The following is a 6,607-nucleotide window of genomic DNA, read 5'->3' as shown; positions in this document are numbered from 1 at the left end:
AAGAGCCACCAAGAGGTTTAGGGGACTGGAGGGTAAAACACATGGAGAACGGTTGCAGGAACTGGGCCTGGCTGGTTTAATGACAAGAAGGACCAGGGGAGACACGAGAGCAGCCTTCTAGTATCTCAGGGATTGCCCCAAAGAAGAGGGAGTCAAGCTATTCTCCAAAGCAGCTGAGGGTAGAACAAGAAGCAATGGGTGGAAACTAAACAAGGAGAGAAGCAACTTAGAACTAAGGAGAAATTTCCTGACAGTTAGAACAATTAACCCATGGAACTCCTTGCCTCCAGAAGTTGTGAATGCCCCAACACTGGAAGTTTTTAAGCAGATGTTGGATCACCATCTGTCTGAAGTAGTGTAGGGTTTCCTGCCCAAGCAAGGGGTTGGACTAGAAGACCTCCAAGGTCCCTTCCAATGAAGGGTCCTCAAGTCAAGGAGGGACCCAGGGATCTAGAGGCAGAAGCCCACCTCTTGTGGGCACCTGGGCCAGGATGGGCCTTCCAAAGAGACAGGTGCATTCAGTTGCTTCAGAAAGTCCATTTGCCATCTGGTGTTTATTTCCTGGGCTGGTCCTCTCCAGAAAGCAATAATCTCCGCAAACAACTTTCCCGAAGTGATGAGTGGTGCACAGCCCTTGGGTGAAACCACCACCATAAAGCACACTCAATGAAGGCAAATATTTGATTTCCATCCCTCCCGTTTGTTTGCCTGTTTAATCTGGCACCAACCTCTCTCACATACAAATAAGGGGTCTTTTGGAAGGAGGCACGGGTGCTTTTCACAAGCCGGAGGTGGACGCCCCAAAACTCCCCCCTTCACGCCAGCTGCGTTTCACATATTCTACTAAACCCTGGTTTGGTTTAGCTACCTTCCTTCCTTCCTTCCCATTCCCATCTCTCTCCTTCCTTCCTTCCTTCCTTCCTTCCTTCCTTCTTTCCTGCCTTCCTGCCTTCCTGCCTTCCATCCATCTTCTCTGTATCCTTCCTTTGTTCCTACAATCCATCCATCCATCTTGTTTCCTTCCTTCCTTTCTTCCTTAGTTCCTTCCCATCTCTCTCCTCCCTTCCATCCTCTCCTCTGTATCCTTCCTTCCTACCTACAACCCATTCATCTTGTTTCCTTCCTTCCTTCCTTTCTGCCTTCCATCCATCTTCTCCTCTGTATCCTTCCTTCCTTTCTACCTTTCATCCATCCATCCTATTTCCTTCCTTCCTTCCTTCCTTCCATCAGCTCAGTGTTTCTCAATCTTTGCAACTTTAAGAAGTGAGAACTGCAAGACCCAGAATCCCCCAGCCAGCGTATCTAAGGCTTAACCCACAATATTAAAAGGCAACACCACGGAGATCGTCTCAGGAAGTGTGGCTTCAGGTACAAGATGCTGGATCCCCAACCGAGCCCGAGTTCAAGGATGCCCGTAGCCTTCGATCCCAGGGCCCGGTTCTGCCCTCCTTTCTGTGAAACTGGGCCATGACTTCTGGTGGTACCAGGCAGGGGAGGCGAACAAGCCGAAGAGCGGCTCTTGAACAGGCCACCCAGCTGAGACGGGGATGTGGCCCTCGGTGGGCCTGAGGCGGAGCAAGATGTCAATTCCTCCGAAACCAGAGAGCGATCTTGTCTGTGTCATCAATAATTCTCTCTGAAATAAGCATCACGGCATATTTGCTGGATTGTATCGGAGGGCGAGCGCAGCAGGATGGCACCACTACAGAGAGGGAGATGGTTGGCCAATTGCAAGGGAACAAGTGAACACGAGGAAGGAAAGAGGGAGGGAGGGAGGAGGGAAGAGAAGGAGGGAAGGAGGAAGGGAGGGGATGGTGTAGGGAGAGAAGGTGAGAAAAAGGAGGGGGAGGAGAGGGAAGGAAGGAAGGAGAGGGAGGGAGGGAGGGAAGGAGAAAGGGAGGGGATGGTGTAGAGAGGGATGGGTGGAGGAGGGAAGGGGAGGAAATGGAGAGAGGGAAGGAAAGAAGGAAGGAAAGAAAGGGAAGGAAGGAGGGAAGGAGGAAGGGAGGGGATGGAGGGAGGAGGGAAGGAGGAAGGGAGGAAAAGAACTCTCTCTTGTGCATAGTGTTCCGGTTTCCTGCTTGTCGTAGGGATTCCATCGCAGGGGTTCTCTTTCCATTTTTCTCCCTTCGGCCTCCATTGTCTTCTTGGGATCCCTCAGTCCTCCCCCTTCGACTCCCCCACCCTTTCCATGTTCAGGAGCCGGTGGGTGCTGGCAAAGCCACATTTTAGCACCACCGCCTCCTTCTCTGCCTCCTTTCCGGCATCTGGGTGGGTTCCAATCCCATAAACATGGTTGGCATAAACATTGGAAGCGATGCCTGGCAGTGGCACCCATAACGTTTGGGTCTCGCCTGCCTTGCTTTCCATAATTATGGGGAGGTAGGTGGTGTCCCCCCCTCCCCCAGTTGGCTGTCTGGCTTTGGAAAGAAGAGCTGTGAGGCCTGTGATTGACATCAATCACCCGCCTGTTGTTTGAGGAAGGGAGCAAAACAAAAGGGAGACATGTTTCTTTCCTTCCCGGGTGCCATGTCGCTTGGAGGGGTCCCCCATTTCCATCCCAGCTTCCCCCTGGTTCTGGCAGATGGTTCCCTGTACATTTTATGGTGGTGGGGGGAGTGATAAACAAACTCTGCTTCTTTTGTGGAGGATATGACTGTCACGGCGTGTGGAAGGACGATGCTCTCCTCTGCCTAGGCTTCTTTCCTTCCTCCCTTCCTTCCTTCTTTCCTTCCTAGGATTTATTGCTTCCATTAACATAGGGGATTCGGGGAGAGGGCAGTTCACAATATAACCCTGAGGAGGGGTCTCCAACCATGGCCACTTTGTGGTCTTCAACTCCCAGAATTCCACTGTGGACTTCAGGGAGTTGAAGTCCAGAAGTCTTAAAGTTGCCATGGTTGGAGACCCCTCCTCAGGGTTATATTGTGAACTGCCCTCTCCCCAAATCCTCTATATTAAAACACATTTGTGATGTTAAGCAGAGAGAAGCGTCCTTGGTTTTTTGCTTCTGTTAATTGCAACGGCTTTACTTCTCCACTGGAGGAATTTTCTTGGTATTCTGTATTGGTATTTCTCTGTCTTTCTCTCTTTCTCTTTCTCTCTCTAAGTCTCTTTCTCTCCCTTTCTCTCTCTCTCTTTTTCTCTCTTTCTCTCTCTCTCTCTCTCTCTGAATTGATTATTTCCCACAGTGGCTCAATGTTTCATTGGGAGCCAGCTTAGAAAACCAATGTATTCTTTCACTTTCTTGCCTCGGGAACCCCCCACCTCCAGTCCTGAGGAGGGGGCACTTTTACCTGTGCAAAAGGGAACACACCTCTTCATTTTGCAGGCCCCCCACGCGCCCCCGTTTCCCTCCTGAATCATTTCTCTCCGTCTGCCGATGCTGCCACCCATCCAAAGTATTTTTAAATTTTACAGGGAGGACCAGCCTGGGGTTGAATGGGAAGGCAGGGTTGCTATAGCAACCGCTAGGTATAACCAACCAGCGGTGGCCTCCTGGGGAATTGGAGAGGGGGGGGTTTCACCTCAGAATTAATAAACCAGTGGGATGCAAAGCGCAGCAGAATCCTAAGGAAGGTTGGAGACGAAAGGGGTCCGTGTTTGAATCCGATTCTCTGGAATGAACAAGCCCTCTTCATTCCTGCCTAGGCAGCAACATCTTGGGGGGCCTTTGCCCCCCCTCCCCAACTTCTACTGCAGTGGGAAATGGGGTGGCTTTCTCCGAATTTGCAAAAGCAGCTGTGCAAGGGGGCAGGAAAACACCAGGAGCCGAAGGGCTGAGAGAAAGAGAGACAGACAGACAGACAGACAGCTCTCTTATCTGTCTATTTTGAATTCTCCTGATCTGGCCTAATCCGGTGATAAGTCCGTCCGAGGGGAAAATCCGACGCTTCTGAATTAATCAATTTGGAGGGATTTGCACCGGATCCTGAGTCCCAGTCTAGCCAACAAATCCGAATCACAATTAACCTTCACACTTTTTAGCCTTTTGTGGGAATGTTTTTTTGCTCTGTCCTTGGCAGGACCTGGTTCACCATGATGGGCCAGCACAATTCGGGTGAAGAAGGCAGGAAAGGAATTTCAGGTGGACGCTGGAAAGTCTGATTTTGAAGGCTTGTTTCTTAGTGAATCTGAACTTTCATAATTAGGCAATGGTGGAGACATTGTTATTTTCTTCCTTCCTTCCCTCTCTCCTTCCATTTTTCTCCTTCCTTCCTTCCTTCCCTCTTCCTTCCTTCTTTCCTCTCTCCCTCCTCCCCTTTTTATCCTTCCTTCCTTCCTTCCTTCCTTCCTCAAAGACGGGGCCAATTAGAAAGGTATTTCCATCCCTGAATTGGCAACAGCTGGGTGTGGGTGTGGTTCTCCTCGGCAGGGTTGAAAAGGCAGGCCCGCCCTTACAGTCTTGTGGAGAGTTATCAACTGGGAGTCCTGTGACCTTGCTTCGATTCTCGGCGTCTCTGATCTTGTGGCCTAGAAGGCTGAAAGACTTGGGGGAGGCGTGGGTTTTATTATCTCCAGCGTTGTTTTTGCCAGCAAGAATCCTGTTTTATTGCCTGGCCTTCGTGAAACCTCTGTGAAGCTTCATCGTGTTCCTGTCTGTAAGAACAGTTTTTGTTACCTGTGTTTGCTTTGAATGATATAAACTGCCTTTGCTTTTTACCAGTGTGTCTGGATACTCTTTTTGGTTGGTGTTGGCATCTGGGGGGACTCAGACAGAACACCCTCCTCCCCTTTTTCTCTTTCCTTTCTTCCTTCCTTCCTTCCCTCCCTCCCTCTCTTCTTCCCTTTTTCTCCTTCCTTCCTTCCTTCCCTCCCTCCCTCTCTTCTTCCCTATTTCTCCTTCCTTCCTACTCTCCCTCCTCCTTTTTCTCTTTCCTTCCTCCCTCCCTCCTTTCTTTCCTTCCTTCCTTCTTCCCTTCCTTGCTTCCTATCTCCTTCCCTTTTTCTCCTTCGTTCCCTCCCTCCCTCTTTCCCTTCTGTCTCTCTTTAACATCTCATCCCCCAGGCACCCTTCGGTCAGCTAATTTTCCTATCTCTGTGCCCACCACGGACATCAAAGCAGGCGTCCAGAGATGTCTTAAGAACTTCTGGAATTATATTCTTGGCCCTTGCTTGCATTTCCCAAGACGTTGTGTGCTTGTGAATTTCCTTTTTCTCCATGAGCTACTGCAGCAACGCAAGGAAAGGGCAGTGAGGGACGGTCCCAGGCCCCTGCCCTGCAAGTAGAGGCCACCCAGGGCAGAAGAGAACTGCAGCCGCTCCCCAGCAGCCCCTCCTCAAAATGGTCTGATCAAAATGCCGTTCACATCTTCCATAGTCTCAGCAGTGGAAGAACCTGTGAAAACAGCCAGCGGGACCCACCGCTCATTTTGTATTCAGCACCATGGCCAGCGCAAGCGGGAAGGGAGGGAGGGGGTAGAAACGAGGGAGGGGAGGGCAGAGACCCCTCTTGGTAGGAAGCCTTCCAGCCCCTCCTTCCTTCCCCCACCTACAGCCCTGCGAGCCCACATCTAGCCCTGGCGATGTTCCCGCTGCCTGCTGGACCAAAGCCGGCCATCACGTTCATCTCAGCTTCCCCCCCTTTCCCCAAGGCCCCCCCTACTCCTCCCTCATCCCTCCTCGTAGCTGATGGGCAGGAGAACCTCGCTTGGCACGCAGACTCTTCGCCAAAGGAGAAGCATCAGCACAATGCAAAACGGTTCGGAAATACAAAAACCACACACACACACACACACCGCCGCCAGCGAGTGGTAGCTGCAGAGAAATGTCGCAACGGGCAGTGCGGCTGTTCTGGACTTTGGCCAGGCGGTTCTGCTTTCTCCCATGGCTGCCCTTCCCTTCGTGTCCCCTCAGCTGCTTCTTCTCTTGCCTCCCCTTGCTCCCCCTCAGCGTTGGGGGGTCCCCGGACATCACTGGGACTCGTTGCGTAATCGAAAAAGAGCCTAGTGGGTTTTGGCTTGATGCAAAGAGAAGAAGAAAGAGGGGAAGAAAGAAAGATGGATGATAAAGATAGATAGATAGATATAGATAGAAGATAGATAGAAGATAGATAGATAGATAGATGATAGATGATAGATGATAGATAGATAGATAGATAGATAGATAGATAGATAGATAGATAGATAGATAGATAGATAGATAGATAGATAGATAGATAGATACCGGTAGATAGATAGATGATAGATAGATGATAGATGATAGATAGATAGATAGATAGATATAGATAGATAGATGAGGATATAGATATATATATAGACAGAAATAGAGATAGATATAGAGAAATAGGAGATGTAGATGATATATAGACATAGATATAGAGGTGATGGATGATAGGCTTGAACAAGTCTTATCTGGAATCTGTGTCATTTAAGACGCGAGATAAAATTCCAACCCACTTGTCCATCATCAGAGCAGGGCAGTTCCCAGTTGTTCCTTGCAGCTTCAGCTGGAGCAGGAGATAGACATACAAGCAGGTGATGGATATAGATTAGGGAGAGACAGAAGTTTCTCTGTGACTAGCTCCACCCACTCCTACCCAAAATAGTGCCACCCTCCCAAACAACGGGTGCTGAATCCCACCAAAGACCCACAGCTACATCCGCGG

Source organism: Erythrolamprus reginae, chromosome 10 (genome assembly GCF_031021105.1).
Source record: "Erythrolamprus reginae isolate rEryReg1 chromosome 10, rEryReg1.hap1, whole genome shotgun sequence".
Classification (NCBI taxonomy): Eukaryota; Metazoa; Chordata; class Lepidosauria; order Squamata; family Dipsadidae; genus Erythrolamprus; species Erythrolamprus reginae.
Note: the sequence above shows the minus strand (reverse complement) of the source record.